The sequence below is a fragment of the Aulonocara stuartgranti genome, assembly GCF_965226115.1.
Source record: "Aulonocara stuartgranti genome assembly, chromosome: 18".
Lineage (NCBI taxonomy): Eukaryota > Metazoa > Chordata > Actinopteri > Cichliformes > Cichlidae > Aulonocara > Aulonocara stuartgranti.
In genome coordinates this window covers 9206392-9231379 of record NC_138954.1, presented here as the reverse complement: position 1 = coordinate 9231379, position 24988 = coordinate 9206392, and the positions used below count along the sequence as shown (strand labels likewise).

At 40.0% G+C, this 24988-nt stretch overlaps 1 protein-coding gene across 2 annotated transcripts in view; it reads right to left on the bottom strand.

Annotated features, from left to right (window-relative positions):
* kirrel1b (kirre like nephrin family adhesion molecule 1b) overlaps positions 1 to 24988 on the bottom strand; it is an 82550-nt gene that overhangs the window by 35758 nt on the left and 21804 nt on the right. The window lies entirely within an intron of this gene.

The following is a 24988-nucleotide window of genomic DNA, read 5'->3' as shown; positions in this document are numbered from 1 at the left end:
GAAATTTCTCTTACAGGAATAAACATGAACTCCATGCATATATAGTGTTCATTATTATTATTGTCTTTTTAGCTGGTCAAGAGTCCATTGCTTGAATTCTGTATATTTTTCATTCCTCCGTGTCTTTTCTCTCTGTTTTGTCTCTTTGCCTCCTTTTTAAGGTTTTCCCTGGTCTGAACTGAGGCTTCTGTGCAAAAGTGTGTGTGTACATGCATGGATGTGTAAGCGAACACTTGTGTAGCAAGAACATCATTGCAAGCTGTTATACAGCCTGCTCTTTTTCATCACACACAGTACAAAGGATTTTGCTTACACACACACACATTTCCTGCAGCAAAATAAGCCTTTTGGCTATCGCAGTGCCACTAAAATACACAGATAGAAAACTACAAGTGTAGCGCAGGCATACATTAACGCACTCGCTTAAAGAGAGAGTGTCAGGTGAGGAGGCGAGGCACTCACCCGGCGCTATTTTCAGCCGTTTGCATCATCAGGTAAAATTGTTTCATATTCTGGAGAAAGTCTTGCAAGAAGGCACGTTAATTAAGGCAGAGAGAGAGAGGGAGACTGCGCTGCCTTAGATGACACATGCACACGAACGTGCATGAGCACACATATACAAACACACTGAAACTTACAGAGACAGAAGCTTTTTCACACATGCAACAACCAATTTATGCAGTTGTGCACAAACGCACTATATCACTAACACAAATGCAGTTGCATACTCAGTCTGTGGAAGTGTGTATATGTGTGCACTTGCACACATATACACACTTCCACAGAGTTTGCGTCTGTCTTCCCGTGGGCTATTCTGTTCTTGGATCATGGTTAAAACAATCCTATTAGCTAATTAAGGCAAAACTGGTTAATAAAGCGAGCCCTGGCTCTGAGGGACACATCTCAGTGGGATTCAACCACAAAGGTGCAAACAACAGGGCGATTTACTGATTTGTCAGGAGGATTACATGACTTGTCATGTTATTTGTGTGGAAGGCTTGTCTAATGAAGGCAGGACATTTTAAAACTTCACAAGAAGAGCTTTGATGTTTCGTCAACTTTCCTTTTGAATGCTGATTCAAGAAGACAACTGTGGCGACTGTGAGCTGATAGCTGTGTAATTTATTTTGAAGTTTAAGGGAAAAACTGCCTTAACACACTTCACCGTTCTTAGTGGCTGTTGCTTGGTTGTGCTTTTTGTTGAGATATTATTTCCAGAAGGGACAGTTTTTCCAATTAGTTCAAATGTTTAAACAACCTGTTAGGTTTTGTGTTCACTCTTATTTTGCTTCAAGTTATAGAAACCCCAAGGGAGGTCAGGTTATTAATTTTCATCAGAGTTTAAAATCTCATCCTCAGACTTTTTAATTCTCCTTTAAGCTTTTGGCTCTTATGACATGTTTAAATAGCAAACATTTAACAGCGTGTATCACCTTTTTAGTTTGTTTTGTCTCTTTTTTCCTGTATACTGTATTTCTTCTTAATTAATGTAAAACATTTTGTAATCATAGTTGTAGAGTGCTGCGAGTCATGTACTTCTGTATTCAGTAGTTTCAAATAAAGGCAAACTGTTCATAAAACGCTGGCATTTTTAGGCAGAATGTGGAAAAAAAACCTTTAATTAGTTCAGTCATTAGTTAAAATCCAAGCAGCTTTCGACTTTCAGCCCCTAAAATTCTCATTAATCTACTGGGGAAGATACAATGACGCCCTTAGATTTCTGCACAATCAATCAAAATGCAACACACAGAATATGGAAGCTGTGCTGCATTTTCAGTGCATGGTACAACTCGACCACTCTCTTGTTATCACTCACTGTGCACACATGGATCACTCAGAGTTCAACACAAGTTCAGCACATCTTGTAAGGTTGCCAAAAGGGATAGTAAAAAAGAACATACAGGAAAGCAGTCGCTCCAGCACAAAGAAAAGAAAAAATATATATGTGTGTGTGTGCAAGGAGTCATGCAGTATCACATACACTACATAACAGAAGATTAAGAGTTTGTTTAAAAGTTTGTTTACTTTTACTGCATATTATTAGAACGGTGAGATAAAACAATATTTTAGCACACGGGTCAATAAAATAATTAAAGCATATCTACTTTTATATACAGTATGATTTATTACATTAATATAGAATGTTAATGGATTTTATTTCTTCTGATATGTTAAACAACCCTGGCACAGAGGCAAAAATATCCATTCTAATGTTAGTTCTTGCAAGCCATATGTAAATATTCTTAAACAACTGCTGCAAGCCACCCAGAGACCCACCTTGACTCCATCTCCTAATTTTCATGTTATAGCTAATCTAATCCATGTTGGTCTTGCCTTTTTCTGTACTTGGGGTCTTATCGCTGCTCTCTCTCTGTCTTTTTCCTTTTTCCTTGTGTGAAGATGTATTCCACCAAGTAAAAATGAATGAAAAGGAAAACAGCAATCTTCTTTGTCTATAGTTCTCCTGATTGAAACACATTTTTTCACACCTGGTCTTTGAAAAACAGGTGATAATGTTCCCCGACTGTAAAAATGTGCATTCTTAGGTCTTTAATCTTAAAAAGTGAAAGTCAAACAGAATACCTTAAAATAAAACTACGAACGTGGGAGCTGCTTCTCTTTCTGAGTGGAAAAAGAAGGAGCTGCTGGGTTGTGCCTGCTAACTTGAGTGATTTACATGTGGGTCATGTTATGCATGATTTATGCAAAATTAACAGCTATTATGAGCAAAGGCCCTCATCTTCGTGTATAACTCTGTACAGAACAACACATGTTCTCACGGGACTGGCTGTGATGTGTTTAATCTGTGTGTAACTGTGTAGGAGAGCGAAAGAGAGAAGTAGTGACAGAAAGATATGAAGGAGGAGACAAACATTTCTGTTTGTGTGCTGTGAAATGCATGAATGTGTGGGTATGACTGCGTGGGTATACACTGATCAGCCACAACATTAAAACCACCTGTATGATGTTGTGCAGTCTGTTACCAGCACAGTTCTGATCAGTCAGGGCAATAACTTAAGACCTCAAGGACTGTCAGTGTCTATAGCGGAAAGTTAGCAGTGGATCCTGCAGCGTTTGAATTGCAGTGTGCATTTGTGGTTTTTTATCAGTATTTTATCCAATTGTATTCAAGGAATCTCACAGTTTAATGCCGAACATTAGATTTTAACTTCACCCGTCAGTGGGTTTAAAGTTGTGGCTGCCTGGAGTAGATTTGTGTGCATATTTGGGATTGAATACGTGTGTCTGCAGTTTGTCAGCTTGAAGCAGGGATTCAGATCAGAGAAGTGAGAGCTGTACAGACAGAGAACAGAGATGTAATTAACCCTACGGGATACCCCACCAACCCGCTGCCTCCACCAGCATACACACACCTCTGTCTCTCTCCCCTTTAACATTTTCTCCATTTTCAAACTCCCCGTGTATTCCTTTTCACATGTGGTCAGTTTCTCTACATTTATATTTGCTTTGTGTGTTGCTCTTTTTTTTAGCCTCTCTACATTTTCCTCAAATCACTTTTTCTTTTTTCTTGTTAGGGTTTCCAAGTTCATCCTGTTTAACCTTGACTAGCCCACCTCTTTTAATACAGTCTGACTCTTTCCGTCCTCGTTTCCTCTCCTTCTTTGTGTATTTTTTTCAATGCAGCAATGCACAATTTTTATAGCTTCTTCAATCCCGCTCTCTTTTGTTCTTTGGACCCAGCTCGTTGTTTCTCCACCTCCCTCCATCTTCTCTCTTTCCTCTCCCGCTTCACTTCACTACCCCTCTAGTACTCCAGTATTTCCCTCATTATCTCTCTGTATCTATGAACATTTTTTCCATGTTTTTTATATATTTCTCACTTTTCTTCGCCCTCTCTCCTATCCACTGTTTTCTGCTGCAATTGTCTCTTTCTGTCTCAGCCTCCTCCTCACTCTCCTTCTCATCTTTACATCCCTGCATCATTACCCTTGGGGATAATCTTGGGCATATCTTCTCTTCCTCTTTTTTATTCTCATTGCATAATGACCCAGCTTCACAATAAAAGCCACAGTGCCCTTGCATATTATCCGTAATACCTTTAATATATTTTATTCACTTTGGTCTTTTTTTCCCTTCAGGCTGAGCTTTGTTAAACATCAATACAAGCACTATCTAACTAGCCCTATCAATTTCTACTTGAAGCGTACAAGTCTTTCTGTATTATAAAGAAATTCTACATTTTGCATTAATGCTGAAGTATTAACATTCAGTGGCTGACTTGGAATAGAGGAGCTGCACTAGAATCTCACACAGAAGTGTAGGCTGAAGGGGGAAGCTGAGCAGCAAGGACGATTTTTGCCAGTGAATTTGTACTGTAAAATAATTCATAGACTTTCATAATGAGTAACCTAGGACATCGGTTCATGTGAACATTTATGCAGGTGATTAACCATATAAGAAATGTTTGCCTTCACTTGACACTTGACTTGATAAGTAGTTGTATGCCATCCATACATACATACATTCATACATCCATAACTGCTAGTTCAGGCTCACAGTGGTATGGAGGCTGTCCCAGGTATGGTAGGGAAAAATGGTCTATACCTTGGTGTCTATTGTGACTGCTCCCACAAAGCTGATGTATGTTTCAGAGCATATTTAATGTTGTATTGTGGTCTGCATCAGCCCTTTCACAGCTGTCATTGTATAACACTGAATTCATTGTCTTTTTCACTTCAAAACTCATCTTTTCTCCAAATGAAAAGCCACTTGCAAAGAAACAACACAATACGAATACACATGGCTCTTGTTTTGTCAGGGGTGCCGGGTACAGGAAAGACTTAGCACCTTGCTTACTGCAACCAAAGACTTTAACAAAGGATTAGAAAGAAGTTTAAAAAGTGTGCTGTTTGGGTTGAAATGACCACTTCCAAAAGGTTAGGGAATGATTACTTTAGCGGTTAAAAAAGGTTTAAGAAATGGACAGTAGTCTCCTTTGTGAAAGTCATAAATTTCGTCCGCCCATTGATTTACTTTAGGAAGGAGTGCGGCCAAAAGTTTGCTCTGCACAGACAATCACAGTCGTAATCTACACAACCACCAAACGATGAATGCAGTGTTCCTTAGAAAAAGACGTTTACTATTAAAAAAAAATCAAGAAACCGTAGTACCTGTAATAAAACTGCAACTCTTCTGCAGTTTTGACAGCTGGCAGTGAAATAAGTAACCTGACTTGGTGTCAGCGCTGCTGCACAGTACAGGTGTGTGTCCCCATATAATATTTGCCACTATCCCTTTTTGCTCAGTTGTCTTTGCTGTGATAAGCACAAATGAATCTATCACATAACTTCTTATTCCGAGTGCAGTTCACAGGTTTTTGATTAGCTCAAGGATAAAAAAAGAAATAGGCTGAGTGCAGCTGACAAGAATGTATAAAACTGGAATTTCAGGCAGCAATCAACTTTTCAGCGCTCTCTCTTCTCCTGTGAGCTAAACAATAACACTGCTCACTCATATCAAATCATAACTTTCATGCAGCGCTCTTCTTTTTGGAATTTGAGTTAATATGAAAAAGAAGGAAGTCTTTGTAACAAGAAGAAATCGGCTGACATTTTAACTGCCTTGACTTTAAAGTGGGATGTCTTGTCATCTTATTAGACATGGTCACAGTACTCCCTGAGGAATGCAGCTGCTGATTCCAAACAGCGAAGACCTCCAAGGTGGCCATCAGAGGCCAAATGCAATTTCCTACAAGCAAATGTAGAAATGAAAAGGCAGTTTGTGAGGTTTGTAACCCTAAACTGCACATCTCCACACCCTGAAGCATTCATGCTTCTAACCCCCACCCCAAAAACTGCCACGCTGACCCTTTCCTTGTATTCATGGCCCAGCTCTGCCTCTGGGCTATGGCTCGCTCCCATTTCAACTACCACACACCACTCTCACTCAGGAGAGAGAGCACGCTGTGTCTACGTGTGTATGCGAAAGCATTGTTCGTGTTTACACGCATGCCTGCATGCGTAGCTGTCATTGTTGTGTTGTGTACACCGCACGCATATATTTGCCATTTCCGAAAAAGGCAGCAAAGGGCAAAGTGTGGCTGGAAGAGTCAAAAAAAGGTGTTCACCTCAAAGAGAGAAAAGGAAAAAGAAAGTGTTTGTGTGCATGTGTGCGAAGTAACAAAAAGAAATTAAACAGCATATAGATGGCTAACATCCAGTACTCGGAGAAAAATTATGACTCGTAATAAACTCTCCAGGCATTTATGTGATATTAGTAGCTTATAAGACTAATATATAAAATCATAACACTGAGAGAAGAAGAAAACGTGTAATAATTTTCTGAGTAGTTACTGGGGTAGGTGCTCTGCCTCTGTCATCTATGACAGTGAGACATCACATAAGCGTATTTAAGCTATCATGACAGTTAGTAAGTTAGTTGGTGCATTACACTTTTTAAATGGTCTAAAAGACATCATTGTCATGTCTGAAATACATTTTTTATGCTTCCATAGTTTTAGAAATAATTCATCTACACTGCCGTATATTTTAATTTACCACTCAAAATGCTTTTGGGCCTTAACAAGCAAAGTGCTGTATTACTTTGCCAAATATTTGATGTCTGACAGAATTATGGCTCTATTATTGACCTGTAGAGTCCAGAAATTCACAACCTTCAAGCTACAGGCTGAAACCTAGAATAACTTCCTTTCATGTGAACGTTTGAATGTTTCAGTTATCAAAACTAATCAAATACCTACAACACAGACGTGGTAATTGAACTATTACCTGAAAAATTCCTCTGATAATGTATGAGAGAGATATTACACAGCCACAGTTAGAGACGAATCTCTGTTTTAGCTATAGTTATATTCTTTATAGAAATGCTGTGCATCTATAGTACATTTAGCCTGCAGTATATAGGAAGGCTTGGCACACAAAGCAACTACAGAAAAGATTTTTCTGTCACATTACAAAGCCATGTCTCCCTCCAGTCATTTACAAACAAAGGTCATGAATACAGCGACCTGTTTGTTTCTGATTGGCCGTGAGGGGCGACTGCATCATTCCTGTGGGTTGATATGCTTACTGCATCCTTGTTTATTTGATGTTTTGGAAATATAATTTATGTAACATTTATGCCCCCAAAGCACACAGCATTTAACTGACAGAGACGTACACGAGAGCGGACAGAGAGAGACAGAAAAGGACTTGGCGAGACAGACACAGCAGGACAGACACGGAGATCATAACTTTGCCGCTGTGTGTCTCGGTTTTTGCTGTGTGTTTGCTGTAAACAGTAGCTCCGTGATTTCCCAGTGCCCCCCACCACCAAATGCTGCTTTTATTTCTCCTCACAAACACCTCCAGCAGAACAGAGAAGCAGCGTGAAACCAACCGTAGAGGTGATGCTGAGCAAACCCAGCAGTTATTGGAAATCACACGCGCACTCACAGAGGCAGTTACCGATGCGTAGATATAGAAACGCACACTCTAACACACACAAGGGCACTCCAAAAAAGTAATGCGCGCAAGATTCATGAGCACATGAGCGTACTTACAAAAGCACAGGCACCAATCACACGCACACAAATATACACAATTACACTGCCAAAAACACTTGCACATGCACATACGCACACAGACACACGCATCTTTCTTCCCCAGTTATTGGCTTACATTCATAAAACAATTGACTTATCTGTTTACTTGAAAATCACTTTAAGGATCTTTCTTGAGCTTCTAGATTTTAGGGATCACCCAATAACATGATCCTCCTCTGGCTCCCGCTCCCTTTAAATTCCATTGTTTGTTTTTCTTTTCATTTTTGGCACCGTACTAGTCTACATTTACGCTGCCAAAGAATATACAGACAGAACATCTGAATGAATAAAGGGATAGGAACATTACAGGGGAACTGTTTATCATAGCACAATGTGGTTGTTTCAAGAATAGTTTTAAAAGGCAATTGAATCTATTAGAATTCTGGTCTATCATTTGTAGTTTGGCTATGATTTATGATTGCTTATAATAAGAAACTCAGTGTTAATAAGCTTGAAGAGGATTCTAAAACCACTGATAGAAACTGCATACTTACAACTACAACAGGTCATGAGCCTTCTCAACACAGAGCAGTTTCTGGGCATTTTTTGCTCTTTTTACATTTTCATTCACTTTGTTTGTTCTTAAAGAAATCTGAGTGCGAATGGTCGTCTGTCTCTCTGGGTTAGCTCTGTGTCAGGCTGGCGATCTGTCCAGGGTGTCCCCACCTCTCGCCCTGTGGTAGCTGGGATAGGGGTCTAGTACCCACATGACCCTGACAAGGATAAGTAGAATATAGTGGATGGATGAATAGATAGAAACAGCACATCACACCAATCAGCCTACTCAAGTTGCACTTTCCATCCATGTCTGTCTAGACTGGTATGACACGTGTAGTGAACACTCTGAAGGAACAGGGAGACACTAAAGATGAGTGTCACTATCCAATCAAATGTCAAATTACAGTTGAGTTTGCAGGTCTTTCCTGTGACTCTGTGGGTTCACTCCAGGTGCTCTGGCTTCATCACACAGCTCAGAGCCATGGATGTTAGGTTAAGTGGTGATTCTACAGTCAATTTGACCATAGGTGTGAATGTGAGCATGAATAGTTGTTTTTCTCTGTGTTAGTCCTGTAACAAGCTGGCAACCTGTTTTATTACACACCTTACACCAATGGTAAGCATGCATGTCCACACCCATGATTTGTTGCTCATTTCTGATGCTTGGTCACCACAGTCACATGTTCAAATACATCATTCAACTACAGCTGATGACTAAATGTTACACTGGCATCATGGAAAAGATCAGAAAATCATCTGACTCATCATCATGGGGCGATCGTGGCTCAAGACTTGGCAGTTCGTCTTGTAATCGGAAGGTTGCCGGTTCAAGCCCTGGCTCGGACAGTCTCGGTCGTGGTGTCCTTGGGCAAGACACTTCACCCGTTGCCTACTGATGGTGGTCAGAGGGCCCGGTGACGCCAGTGTCCGGCAGCCTTGCCTCTGTCAGTGTGCCCCAGGGTGGCTGTGGCTACAACGTAGCTTGCCATCACTAGTGTGTGTGAATGTGTGTGTGGATGACTGAACGTGTAAAGCGCTTTGGAGTCCTTAGGGACTATGTAAAGCACTATACAAATGCAGGCCATTTACCATCATGAGCTCTTTCTTTCTGACCAACTTTATCAACCAATACAGAATTCTCGCTGTTGTCCATAGATATGTTTATGTGTGTGTTTTTCTTAGTAGGTCGGTTACTTTTCCCTACTTTTCCTTACTGTACTTTTTCTCTGGTAAATGCCCAACGCCTATCAACTATAAAAATCAGTTTCGGTTTTCATTTCGTGCAAATGTTTCAGAATAAAACTTTTTAAGGAAATGAAGTGTTTGTATTTACTGAAATCCTGCTGTAGATGACTTTAAATCTGAATACAGCATACAGAAAAGGTTAAATTTGTATAAACCGCAAAATGCAGTTACAGAGTTATCATAAAGTACTAAAATGGAACCAGTTATACTCCAAACAGAATAAATAAGAAAAGGCCCATTATCTTCAGCAGTCGGGATAAATAAAGATCAGAAACTGCATGGTTTAAAAACAATATTCATTTGATTAGATGATTCACTACTCTTAGTATTAGTTAATGGTAGCCCTTTTTAGTTGTTCCAACAATAAATTGACATTTTCCTTTTTGATATTTTTTTATTTTAACTAGTTTAGTACAGAGAAGAGAAAAATATTGCATTTGCAGTGCCCTTGAAAGTAACTGACAGCTACCAGCAGCTTTTATGGCGGAACATTTTCATGCGTATTTGTCATTACTGGTCTCATATAAGGGCTCATATATGGCGTTTACAGTGCTAACTCCACTATCAACTCCACTACCTGACCTTTCTGTGTGCACTTTACATGTTCTTCCTTCCTCACATAGTTCAAAGACATGAAATTAGTGAGGTTAGGTTAACTGGTTGTCTGTCTCTATGTGTAAACCCTGGTGACCTGTCCAAGATGTACCCTGCCTCTCGCCGCGTGACAGCTGAAATAGCCTCCAGGCCCCTGCGATCCTGATAAGTGGAGAATGGATGGAGTCATATAACACACCTTTGGCCTTAATTAATTTATGACTTATTGCATACTGGCCAAGAATGTGTTTTGTGAGGTCATTGTGACCTTGACCTGGCATAGAATGTCATGGCATAGATGCAACAAAGTGCTGGGAAAGAATTTGTTCCATATTGACATGATAGTATCACGCAGTTCCTGCAGATTTGCAAAAACTCGCAGATGCAAATTTGCCATTCCACCATATCTGAAAGGTGCTCTATTGAATTGAGATCTGGTGACTGTGGAGGCCATTTGAATAGAGTGAACTCATGTTCAAGAAAACAGGTTGAGATTATTTAACCTTTGTGACAACCAATGACAGCCCAGAAATGAGACCTTCTATTTCTACATATTTTCTACTATCAAATTTTGGTGAACTGCAGGCTCAGTTTACTGTTCTTAGCTGACAGGAGTGGCACACAGTGTGGTCTTCTCCTGCTCGAGCCCATTTACTTTAAGGTTCAAAGTGTTGGTGTTCAGAGATGCTCTTCTGCATACCTTGGTTGTAATCAGTGGTATCTGAGTAACTGTTGCCTTCCTATCAGCTCAAAACAGACTGGCCATTCTCCTCTGACCTCTGACATCAACAAGAATATTCATCCAGAGAAATGCTACTGACTGCATGCTTTCTTTTTTTTATAGATGATTCTCTAGAGCTGATTGTGTGGGAAAATCCCAGAAGCTCAGCAGATTCTTAAATACTCAGACCAGCCTATGTCTGTCTGTGTGACAGTTATGCCATGGTCAAAGTCACTTAAATCAGTTGGAATTTTGCTCATTCTGATGTTCGGTTTGAACTTCAAATGGTTACCTTGACCATGACTACATGACTAAATGCATAGAGTCGCTACCATGTGATTGGCTGATTAGATATTTCTACTAACAGGCAGTTAATACAAATATTTTTAACTAACAAATGTGCACCACTGTGTATCTTTACCCTTTTTTCTTTTAAAATATGAACATTTTATGTATTTATAGTCAACTAGTACAAATATAGTCAGATAAAAACATTTAACCTCACTACTCAAATGAAATGCAATCTAAAACTATTTCAGTTTATTGTTTTTCAGGTAAAAGTTTTTTAGCTTTTAATTCATTTACCTTCAATCAGACAACTGTAGAGAACACCACAGGAGACAAAGCTTAGCTGCTCAGTACATGCTGGTTTCTTCTCATCACAGATGTGTCAAGATTTTAAAAGAAACAAATACTTCTTCCTCCCCTTTCTTCAGTTTAATAAAAGAGAATTCAAATTCATCTGCAATTTCTTTGAACGATAACCATTTGAGAAATGTGACTGCAGCAGCATTTATGATCTGTGTCTCAGCAGTGTTGACAAATCTCTTTTGGTAAACTGGCGCCGGGTTCACAGGTTGTTCTCTCACTCTCGTGCACGTAAAATGACCTACACACATACATAGAAGCACATGTAGCATGCACAGTGGTGACAGAGTTTTACTGAAATTTAGCTTAGTCAAAAAAGTACTAGGCTAATCATGACCGTACTGCAACCAGCTTGGTTAAGCTGCTGTTGACTTCAAACAACTGTGTTGTATTAGTCTGACTCTTTTGCAGAAAGCAGGCTGCAAACCCACACTTACATGCACACACACAAGTACACACATATATAAAAACACTTGTACATATGCAAAAGTACATACACACACACTGGCAGCAATCCCTCCCCTGTCTTCCTATCTGCCTCTCCCCGCAGCTCTCTCTCAGTCTCTATAATTGACTTCTGCTTTCTTACATTTCATTTCATCTCTTATTTCAGTTTTATTTCCCACTTTTTTATGATCCCCTGTCTTCAATTATTCATCCCTCTCTCTTTCTCTCTCTGATTTCTTTCCATCTGGTCTTGGTGATGTTTAATTCACCTCTTCATTTGGAGGAGGGGGGTGTCTGCTGCTGTGCGCCGTTAATTGGTTTTTAAGAGAGGTAAGTACACACAAACGTACACACACTGACATACGCACATGCTCGAACACACACAAGCGGACACACACACCCTCCCCTCCCTCTGCTGTTAGAGCACACTGTACATGTCTGCTAGCATTAACATCACCAAATGAGCACGGAGTGAAAAAGCATGTGAGAAGAGGAGGGCAATTGTGTGTGTGTGTGTGTGTGTGTGTGTGTGTGTGTGTGTGTGTGTGTGTGTGTGTGTGTGTGAGTCAGTGTATGAGTGGAGGGGGAAATTATATTTGTGTGTATGTGTCTGTGAGTGTGAGTGCATTTGAGTGAGCAGGTCAATGCTGTGAATGTTGCATTCGATACAAATTAGACCGAGCGCATGGATGAATATGAGCGTGTGTGTGTGTGTGTGCGCGCTCTGGCACTTCTAGAGTTGTGAGGACCCACTGGAGACTTTATGATTTAGGACATTTTTTGAAAGTGAGAACATTTTAGTCATTCTTCACCTTTTTTGAAAGGCTGTGTGAGGGTTAATGTCACGGTCCTGGGTCGGTGACCCAGCGCTTTTAGTTTGTTATCATTTTCTAGATGATGATTGTTTAAGTTCTGTGTTATTTTCGATCTGCCTCTAAGTCTGCGTCTGTACCTGTCTGTCTATGGTGTCTCCCCATCTGTTTGTGAATCTGTCTGTTTAGTTCAATGTCTTGTCTGGTTCCATGTATCTGAGTTTCCTGTTTTATTGTGAAGGTCCATGTCATATGTGAGTGTGATCAGTTTACGTTTCCCCTGTCCCGTCAGCCCAGATTCCTCCCAGCTGTGTTGCCCTCCTGTCTCTCATCCCCTGATTACTGGTGTGTGTATTTAAGCTCTGTGTGTTCTCCTGCCTGTTGCCGGTTCGTCTGTATTACTCAGTGTCAGTCTGTGTATCCACCGTGTCTTCTCCCTGCTGTTCATCGTCATCCTCCTCTGCTCGTTTTCATTCAGGTTTGTGCTCTGTAGTTTAGTTGTTTCCCAGTTTAGTTTAGTTCGTGCCCCGTTTGCTGTTTGTCCACATTCTTTTGTGTTCAATAAATCACCTTCACTCCTCTACGACTGCCTGCGCTTGGATCCTCATTTATTCCACACGGCTCGCCTCGGCAGCCGTGACAGTTAAGACTTTATGTTGGGGTTCAGAGTAGCAGCATGAGGACTGAGTAAACCATAATCATCTTGTGAGGTTTTAGGTCCTTATAGGTATACAAAGACAAACAGGAGTGTATTCTCCAGCCTGACTGTTCAACCAAATCTGATTGGTCAGAGAATCATCCAGTGTTAATTTGTGAGGAATGTGCAACATGAGTGGACTTTCCGGTTTTGGTTTATTATTTTTGCCACAGGAAGGTAAAGCACTTCCTGTGCATTTTCACTTGACCACTTGAAACGGCGACTAACAGATCTAAAGCTTGTCCATGAAATTTCTGTGAGGCCTTTTATTGAAGAAATTTAAATCATGTCATTGAGGTTGTTGGTCAGGTTGGATTTTATCATATCACAGTACAAGAATGAACATGGCAAAGCATGTAAAAATAGTAAACTACCTCTGAATTAAGATGATTTTAAACTTGAGGCTTTCAGTGTGAAGCTAAGCTTTTTGTAGCTGCTACTAATTGAGCCTTCAGAGACTAAGCTGGATGTGAAGCGCTCTCTATCTTCAAAACAGAAAAAGGAATTGTCAAATTTATTGTTCAAGTCATGAGCCCTGTTAGCTTTGTTCATGAGTAGTTCTTTGGCTGTGGTTACTAGTTGATCTAATTCTGGTTTTCATAGGGGAAAATGGAATAACCAATAACTACTTTGAGCTCACAATAGTATAAATGTTAGTTTTTAGGTTTATTCGAGGTTCATTTAAGCTACTAAAGTTAGCAGGTAGAGTGCACAGTGTATTGTCTCTAAATGTCTAACATGTGGTCCGCCTAGTCCCTCTGTCAATTCAGATGGTTGGAGTTCTCAAAAGCAAATGAACAAACTTGGAAATGAATAATACTCTACTGCAACTTTAAACAAAGTTGAGAAAGTCTGGAATCACACCAAATCAGTCTAAAATTCAAAATTCTAAGCTATATGTGTGTAAAAAGATCTGCAGACTTATAGAGTTGAGAAAAACAAATTCTGAGGGTTCATTAATGGAAGCAACTTCCACATTATATGTCATTCGTGTCAGTATGTTTAAGGCTAATGCTGTCTTTAGTATTGCCACAGCCATAAAAATAGTTTACTTAAAGCACTGAAGCACTTGAAAATAATGTGAAATTGCGAGATAATGGGTTTTTACTGAGTTTCTTTATGGGAGGAATTGCATGGGAAAAATGTTTATGGGCCTAATGCCAAATAAGTGTGTCAGTGCATGACATTAAAGAGAAGTCATTCACATAAGTGCTTACTGTACGAAGGCTAGTCAGTGACTGCAAAACTGTGTGTATTCCCAGACAACACTGCCGCCACATCATTAGCCACATCCTCTGACTCCAACCTGGACGTCGGATCAGAGGAATGGAATTAAGTCGGGGCCAGATTAGTCATTATCCAAATAACAAGCTCGCTCAGCAACGGCTGTGTGATTTACCCTTCAATAAGAATTGGTAAAGTGAACTCCACTGAGGCAGAGGAGATGAGGTTCTGCTGTGAAGTGTAACGGCTAGGAAAGAAATAACCTCGTTGTAGCCCTGAGAACAAGACGACAAAAAGCTCAGCTGCAAACAAGGACAGAGAATACTTTCATTTTAATGATGATGAAAAATGGTTGGAGGAAAAATTGGAGCTACCTTTGCCAAACAGAGAAGATGTTCACGCAGTTTCTATTCTAATTGTCAGTAAGTACAGTTTCATGGCGTTCCTGCAATAATGCAGAAAGAACAAGAACCGCGCTGCCTTCTAAGCGCTTCTTGGAAAAGCCCAAAGTAAATGTCAACTTTTATGCTCACTGGAGGTAAAAAAAGAAAGTTCTGCAGGTTAAGAAAATCTCTGTGAGATGTTCTGAGTAAACCGTGACCTCTCAGTGAAAAAGAAACATATATGCTGTCTCTTCCATGTATAATGCTTCAGAGGAGCTTGCAGTATGCAAAATGCATTCCTTGGTTTGCATGTTGAAAATAAAAGCATGAAATACAGCTCACTCACACTGGCACAAAAGCACAATGCCATTCTTGCAAAAAGAACTCACTTCTTTAAAGTCTGTTTGTGAATTCAATTTATTTATTTTTTTAGCGTGGCTGATAGAAAGACGTGTAATTAGAATTTTGATCCCCTGCATTTCAAAAATTCCTTTTCCCACGGCGACTGCCTGACATTTTACTTGCAGTTCCTTCATTTCTTAATGCAAAGATATAATAGAGCTGCATAGCGAGAGTCTGAAAGCTTGCCATTGCTGTTGCGTTGGAGGCCCTTTTTTTGTCAGAACTTCACAGCCCAGCAGCATTCAACATTCATCATTTTTTTTTCTCTGATGTAAGTGCAAGATACCTCTGCTACTACAGACTTTGAAGATCTGATCTCGGTATTGCAAAGAATGTAAAATATGAAAAGGCTCTTTCAGGTCTGTGGGTGCTAATTTCGACTGTGTCACTATATGTTTTATATCTGAAATGTGGAGTTAGAGTTGACTGAATCTCTGCTTTCACTGTCTAATGCTTTATTTAGGAACAATGTTGAGGCAGTATTGAGAATTTGGGTTCAGTAATCGATTTTCTTTTTTTGATAGCCTGCATCACTATCAGGCTATCATTGCCACTGTCAGGCAAAGAGATGTAATTATAAATAAGAACATTAAACTTTAATGTTTCTGTATTTTTTGAATATTTAGTGAGATCAACGCTTCTGACAACTTGGTACTCCTCCATTACTGGGCTACGTTTCTCAGGGATCATCTGTCAGTCAAACAGTGATGCGGTAAAGTGACCAGGCAGCTCAACTCCATCAGGGGACTCCCGATTTTCAAGAATTTGTCTCGGAGGCACCGGGAAGCTCATGGCCTTAATAATAAGGCTGAATGAGGTTTGTCTTTGGAAAGATACATTTTTAAAAGTGATCTTTGTGAAATTTGCTGCCAGGGCAGAATTAAGGTAATAGGATTTTACCACTGCTCTAGCTGGTCTTGCTCTCTCTCACTATCACAGCATTAGCGAAGGACAAGCACAGCTGTAGCCTCTCAGAGCAAAGACGGTGACAGAATCGCAGAGCTCAGACTGCTGCACAGCTTTCCTGTAGATGGAGTTTTATTTTCTGCTGATGAAACTTGAGAGGAACTTTTGTTTTGAGGTTTTTTTTCTGCAAAACCGATGAGCCTGATATCAGACTTGCTGGCAATTTTCAGTGTACAAAAAATGTAGAAATACCATTACTGCCATCATCTTGCTAGTTTTAGGGGCCAGAACAGTTCAGGTATCACCTTCAGACTGACAGTCTGCATGTCTGACAATAATTCTGTGTATGTCTGTCATATTGTATTTAGAAATATTTTAAAAAGTATACCTAATTTTACTACATCTAGTTGATTCTGCTGTGTTTATACAAGGTGTTTTGGGGTATAGTTTATGGTGCATTTACTGTAGGGACTGTACATAGTCCAAAGCACTCTTAATCCCTGTCATTTGGATTTGATTTCATAGGTGACAAAGACATTGGTCCAAATTGAAAATAACTGAATTAAAAATTCAGAAGCAGGACCGAACTTCATCCTTCCTTCTCATACACCTAAAAATTGTCTAATTGGCCAATGCAACAATGTGTTCTGGTTTCCATGCCACCAGTTGTCCTCCTTTGTTCACTTTTGCTGTCTATCATCCTTTTCATAGGTACCAGGGGATCTCTCGATAGCTGGGAGCTTATCCTCAGCTGAGTCAACTGGTCTTCATTTATCCGTTATCATAGCCATCTTCACTATGAATAAACATTGTATTTGCATGTTTGATTTCTGCGTTCCTTCCTCATGAACCCCACATAAAAACAAGCATGTGAAATTGGGCAGACCTTGGTGACTTCTCAGGACATTATCAGTGAAGAAATGCTGACTTTGAAGGATGTGCCCCTGAACTCTGCAGCAGAAATTAGGCAATTTTCCGTTTTTCATTTTAAAGCATTTCTACTTTGGCTCATGAGACCGGGGTGGCTGCCTCTTGCGTTCTCCCACATATTCAGAAACAAATAAACAGAAAATTGTTCATTTCTTGTGCTCCAGATGATTTCCCTGAAAAAGGCATTACCCAACACTGAAAGTTGTATAACAGCAAATGTGGCAGCTCTCGTGAAATGGGCTTTCACATGAATCATTGCTGTTGAGGCACACTGTAGGCAAAACTGACACTACAGTTACCATCCAAATGTTTCAGGTCATTACTTAAACCAAACCAGTTGGTCACAACACGTTTAACCGAGCAGCCGAGGACACGAACGGACAAACAGAGCCAGTGATTGTCGCTCGGTCCATCTGTCTGTCTTTCTTTTTGTTTGTCTCTTCGCTGTCTGCTTCAATTTGTATCTGGCTGTGGATCACTGCGTCTCTCTCTGTCTTTCCCTTTCCCTCTGTCACTCTCTTTCCGCTCATCCTTTTTTCAGTCTGTAGGCGTGTCTGTCGGTCTCTGTCAATCAATCGGCACTGCTGTTGTGTGTGCGTGGGGGTGTGTGTGCACATCTGTGAGCGAGTATGATTTTTCTAAACTCATCTCCCACTGTCTTCTTCTCTCTAACTCTGTGCCCTCTCCTCTCTCTTATCTTTCCCCATCTTGCTGTCAGTCTGTCTATTTCAATCCATCTGTTTATCTGTTTATCTTGATCTGTTTTGGCTCATTTTTTTCCCCCCTCTTTGAGCTTGTGTTGCTGTGTTTGACACGCACATAAACATCAACACACACGAACACACATACATCATCCTGCTTTCCTTCTCTGAGCTCCATGGGGACATGTATGTGGGACAAGGGGGGAGAGAACAAACATATCAAACTTCAATCTAGGCTTTTCACTCTTTCCTCCTCCTTCTACAAACCCCAACCCCTGAACACATGCACTCACACATGTGCGCTCGCCTCCTCCTCATTCTCCTCCCCTCCTTCTTCCTCTCCTCCTCTTCCTCAAGACACGCTCTCCCCTTTGCCCAGACCCGGCAGGCTGTTTGGCAGGGCAGATACACAACAACCGGTGCACATGTGCCTCCACAGACACACACCCACACGCACAGACACGCACACATATAAATATATGGGGAAATACTTGAAAAACATACAAACAAGCACACGCAGCCATAGAGACACATTAAAAAGTGCAAACACACACATACACACACTTCCTTTTTAAACTGCTAATTGGCTTGTTGACAGTGAAATATTTAAAATGAACCATGAATAATATAAAGAGACATCGACTGTATATTTGCTGTGTGAATAAAACATGAATGCCCCGTGTTTTTTCTCTCTCTCCCCGCTCTCACCCCACTTCTCGTATCTAAATTAAATTCAGTTCAATAAAGCTTTACCGGCATTAGGTTTGTTTGAACAAAACATAAAGTAAAGTGAATACAACAAACTATGGAGACGCTCTCAAAAAACTTTCAAAATTCACAGCAATCTACTTTGTTTTCTCGCTCACTTCCCACCTCTACTCCACCCATCCAGGTGGCTCAGTCTGTTCGCACTCCTCTCTCTCCACCTCTCTCTTTCTTTCTACAATCTGCTGTACGGTGCTGAAAAATAAAGGTGACGAAGAAGCGTCAAAGTAAGTAAAGTCAGTAAATCCCCATTTTTTAATGCAGCACATTACAACGTAATGCATTTCTGTATTCAGGTTGCTTTTTTAAAGATAAATAACTACTACACTAAACTCACTAATCCCATTAGAGTTAAAATCATGTCACATGCTTGCATTGTAAACGTTCTTCAAGCATCTGTACAATAGGCTGATAGTAAGAGAAAAAAAAACATAAAACCTGTTTTTCCTGTTGCACTTGTGCTACAATCAGCTGATTTCAGATAAGCAGAAAAAAATGATGGAGCAGTCTACAACTTTTGAGGAGTAGAGAAATGGAGATTAGCAAGAGCCGGATGGTAAAGTGCAAACTGCTGCTGCTGGTGCTTAAACAATAAGCATCTGCATAAACAACATGCTAACACAAAGCTAGTGGAAAAACCCAGAGTGATGTTAAAAATCAGTTTATACCGACTCCAGCCAGCAGTCACAACAGTATAGCAGAATCACTGTGGCGATCACTTTGAGCTGGTTTTCCCATTTGCTTTGTGATGTTGGCTTAGGATAAGGTTTTGTGTCAGTGTGTGGGACTGTAGCCTAAAGTTTATATTGTTGTAATTGTAACTGTAATTATGTGACAATACATTTCAGGCCATGTTACGGAGTAATGCAATAGTCAAAAGAAGTGAAATGGGAAGAAGAACAAATTACTTTCCCCAGGGAGTAATTAAGTAGCGTAATGCATTTCTTTGTTTTTTTGTTTTTTTAAAGTAACGTAATTCTTTTTTGAGTAACAATGTGTATTTTGAGCAGAAATATGCATGCTTATAAAGTTGTAAGGTTAACCAAGTAGCCTTTGGTACCTAAACTTTACCACATAGCTTTTGCTGGCTAAAACTAATTAAGCAGCTACTAGTTAGAAAAAGTGAGTGGAAACAAAACCAATTATTGAATGAAAAGAGAGTAAAACACAAAGCTCCCAAATGAGCTACAAAGTGAATCTCTTTGCTGACAAACTTGTGACTTCATACCAAATAGAGGACTGTTATCACTGCCTTACTGCAACTAGCGTGACAGCCAGTGCACCAGTGTCAAAGCACACTTTGTGCACATCTTCTGACAGAATGACTACATTTGACATCCTGTGGCATTTACACCAACCAAGTCATATTTCTGTGTCTAATTTCAACAATACTGTTTAATGTTTCTATAAATTAACAAACAAATTATTCATCTGTGAGTCAAATTAGTGTGTCAGAGTTTATGTAGCACAGAATCACAAGTTTTGTCTCAAAGGTTTTTCCATAAACCACACAACAACCTCTCTTCTTCCTCAAGTCAGAACTCCACCAAAAACTGAAAAAAAACCTCAGAAAGCCCTCTCTCCCTCTCCCTCCTGGTCTTTTTCCTCTCATCTCTTCCTCCTTCTTCCCCGTGTCTCGTTCTTTTCAATCTCTTTTCTAACTACTCCTCTTTCTCTGTGTTTTCCTTCTCTCCTCTCTTTTTTTCTCTCCCTCCCTTATTTCTCTGGAACAGTTTTAATTAGCTGGTAGCCTGAGGTCAACCTCTGCTCCTCCGCATTAGCACACACACATGCACACACACACACATGCACGCGCATTCACTTTTTATATATGTGTTAGTATCTATGTGAGTGTGGGTTATGACAAGCCAAATTGATTTCCGTCACTTTACTTTAACAGCAGATAAATGTACTGCTTCCTGCTTTCATGTTCAGAGTAGAAGAGCCGGAACTCCCATGATGCTGAGCAGGAATATGACAGAAAGGGTGCACATGCACGAGTGTGTGTGTGTGTGTGTGTGTGTGTGCAATACGAGTGGGCATGTGTAGCGTGTATCCGTTAGTGTGTACTACATGTATAATAATATGTGAGTATGTCTAGTCTTGTATGATGTTTATGAATGCATGTAGGTGTGTGTGTGTGTGTGTGTGTAGACTGCAGCCCTCTGGAGGTTCTTGCAACATGCGACATTAGCAGTGACACAGAAAAGGTGCATTACTCCCATTTCATGTTGCACACACTAATATGCACACACACACACACACACACACACACACACACACACACACACACACACTACTTCCTCTTCAATAAAAAAAAGAAAGGAAAAGAAAAAAATCGTGGACTTCTCTTCCAATTTGATGAATTTTTCATTTGGGGTTTTTTTACTCTAAAATCATCAGTGAGAAAAATCTTGTTTTTGTGACCGACTGCTGCAGGGAGAAGGGAAATGAAATCTCTGTGGAGATGGACCAGAGGACTGGCTTTTTAAAGACGTCTCTTTGCTCCCAGACGTGGAGTCGTGGGACTAGTGTGTGTATGTGCACTTTATGCAAGTATATGTTTTTTGTTAGCAGGATTTCTGAGCGTCTTATCCATGTGTGTTCATGTGCTTTGTGTGTGTGGGTGTGTGTGCACCAAGAGCTTGTGTCTGCAAATATATCTCTGTCAATGTGGGTGCAGGGTTCTGTGTGTTTACATGATTATGTCTGTGTGTGTGTGTGTGTGTGTGTGTGTGTGTGTGTGTGTGTGTGTGTGTGTGTGTGTGTGTGTAAGGGAGACAGGGACACACAAAGCAGAAGGTTTTTCATTAGACAAAGTATGAAGGAGGTCAAGGAAGATGCGAAGGAGGCTGGCAAGGAGCAGAGCCGAGTCACAGGACTATCAGCAGGGAAACTGAACTTCAGACATACATACACACAGATACACTATACTCTATATTCAGTATACGCACTCAGTAAGCTGATGAAAAAACTGAAGGGCTTGAAGAGGAGCTCTGCAGCAGTACGCAGGTCCATGTGAGCCAACAAAAACAAGTAAAAATGTCCCTAATTATGAACAGATTACTGTTTGTGTGTAACGAGTTAAAGCGCTTCCTTTAGTTCAATTTTCAAATGAGCAACTTATCATAGTTAATTTTTTACTGTTGCTCCTTTTAACCTTTTATTGTCAAGAAAAGAGAAAAACCTGACACATACATTTCTATTTCTCTCCCTCTCCATGTCCAGTAGCTGAACAGGCTGCTATCATAGCCCACGTGCAACTTACATTTACGTTTAGGAATTATTTGCATTATTTTGAATGCACGTTTTTGAGGAAAAAACAATAACAACAGCCATAAAGCCCTGAAAGCTAGTAGGTCCAAGTAACTTGAGCTGGACTGCATCAAAATCACATCAAAAACTGACATGTTAGTGCTGCAGCTGCCCTCAACCCCTCCACCAACCCAGCATCCACCTGCAGGCTCTGGGAGGATATTTATTTATCACTCCCCACTTTTCCATGTAACACGTTTAGAGCCTAGCTACCGAACTCTAATTATATTCTGCTGGTGAAATAAATGAGTCGCATGTAAGTCGACTGACTGAAATGCAAATCGTTCCTGGGTGATAAGTGTCTGTTGGAGCTCTACTTCAAATCTGAAGAAGCACCTCTTCACTGGTGGCTCATTGAGAAGGATAATAATGCAAGTGCAACAGCTCCTCAGCACCAACACCAGCTAGTTTTTAATTTAGCGAAAGCTGTCACTGCAAGGCAAATTAATGAGCTTGTTGATGGTTATGTGATAACAAAAAAAAGGTACAACCAATATCAACTCAATCTGAAACGAGTTAAAGGTAAATTGAAATGAGGATAAACCTACTTTAGACAATACAACTAGCGTGGTTTGCAGAGGAGTTGCATCTTGAGCACAACCTTATAATATAAAAAGATTCTTGTCTTTGTCTCTTTTTATTTTGTTCCTCAATACTACTTATAAACTCTTGTCTGTGCTTAAGTGCAGTTTACCTCAACTTTCTGCTCTGTTTTCAACAAATAAACTGCCCCATCCACTGCAGAGACAACAATATGCTATCATTTAGTTTTATAGCGCCTCTATCCATTTTGTTCACGTCTACCGGCTGGTGCTAAGTAACAGGGTTAGCTGCATATTTCAAACCGTACTTTTCTAAAGCTTTTTAACTCTGCCTGGAGGTGGATTTAAGAACATTAAACATTTTAATGCTCGACATTAGCCATAACTTTCTTCAAATTATGAAAGTACGCTCTCCACACTGTGGATTTATTATATGTATGTTTGGTCTGATGCTCTGTGTTGTTCATACTGAGAGAAATGTTAAAAGTCAAGCTGTTTATTCACAATATTTTTATGGCGGCACGGTTACATCAGATGCACAAATTTTTGCTGCCTTGTGCATCCTCTTATATATGTTTCTACCAAATTTAAGCTGACACATTTGGTAGTCTTGGAAACTTTGAGAGCTTCACTAGAATTTAAAGTAATTATGGGTCTACATACTGTGCATGTAAAGGCAGTAAACATGTGTCCACAAGGGAAATTTAACTGTAAGAAGACTGAATCAAAATTAAATAAAAAGACAGCAAAAAAGGCGGTTAGAGCTTCTGAACTTTTAAAAACTAGACAATGTACAAAATACAGCATGGCAATATGTAATAATAATTTTGGCTTTGACAAGATATTTATGAATGTAAAAATCTGTTACTACCAGGTTCACTGTGCATCCATGGCATTTGTTCAAAGCTTACCCAAGCCTCAAACTGACTCATCTTGGCCTGAATCCTACTAGGAAATTGTTACTGGGCTAGAGCGGTGAAAAAAACATCCACTTTCTCCTGTCTTCCTCAGCAGGAACAACTATAATATCAATGCAGCTACAAGGGAATGGAATGGGTTTGCTGAAAAACTGCATTTTGATTCAAGGTTATAACACTGGCTGACAAAGGTAAGTGTATGAGAAAGTACAGTATTTTCAGTCTGAAACGGTGAAAGAGAAAAGAACTAAAACTAGCTACCGAACTAGAGTCAAAGTTATCTCAAACACAGGATCCACTGTGTCGATTCCTTTCGTTGAACAAAGGTGTTTTCACTTTGCGCAATCAGTCATTAGCAAGAATCTATTGTTTGGTGTAAAGGGGAAATTTAATTTCGCAAGCAAACTCTTAAATCTAAATGCATTATGGCTACAGCATTTTGGGATCATTTAGACCAGGGGTGGGCAACTCGAGGGCCGGTGTCCCTGCAGGTTTTAGATGTGTCCTCGAACCAACACAGCTGATTTAAATGGCTAAATTAGCTCCTCAACATGTCCTGCAGTTCTCCAGAGGTCTGGTAACGAACTAATCATGTGATTCAAGGTGAGATCTAAAACCTGCAGGACACCGGCCCTCGAGGCCTGGAATTGCCCACCCCTGATTTAGACTGATTCAGAGTGTACAGAAAACATGTCAATGGCCTGTGGTCTGAATGGTGAAGCTACGTGTAGGTGCCTTATGTAAAGTAACATAGATGATAAAGCAGCTTCAGGGCGTGGGTATAGTTGACTGTCTGTTCACAGTGGCTACATCCACTTCTTCTACAGACTACGTTAGGAATGCACACTTCTAATCTGTTTCATTGTTGTCAGCGCTAACAATGACCTGATGTAGCAGAATGGGTACGCGTAATTACTCCATAGTTTCATGCTGATCATTTGAAGCACTCCTTTATACTCAGATTTTCATTTTTGAAGATCATTTGAGAGACAGCTTTGGTCTCCTAAACATTTGGTAACAAGGTAATAAAATTAAGTCATTTCTGAGATTATGTACCTGATTATTTGTATTTGTATTTTTTATATTGTTTGTTTGTAAAATTGTGCAATTTGTTGCTCGAATGTGTCTGGAACCTCAGGAAAACGCTCTGTTAAAGGCTTATACTTGTGAGGTCTGTGTTGCTCTTCTCTAACACATAGAGTAAGGGGTTAGGGCTGAAGTCGGGTTCACTGTGATCATGGATTGGGAGCATGTTTAGATAGGAACTTAAAACTTGGTACACAATATAAAGTTAGATTGAAGACATTAAAGACACACAGTCGTGAACTTGTGTCTTGTAGCAAGGTTTAAAACTCACAAAAGTTGGAAATAGTCTGTAATTTCTTTATATAAAAGGAAACCCATTAAAAGTCTGGGACCCCGCTTTGCCCTACTCTCCTCCTCTGCCATACCCCGCATGGCACTGAGAAATAAATCTGCTATAATGGTCCACAAAAAAATGTGGGGGAAAAACAGAATGATTTCTTTAAACACTCCCTCACCCGCTTTGAATGTACTCTAACAGGAGTGAATAGTAAAATTTGCAGGGACTATTTTCAACTGTGGATCAATACACATTTGGTGCTCTAGTGGAATTGATTCAAAATAAACTACAGCAGCCATCATGGTAATAAAGGA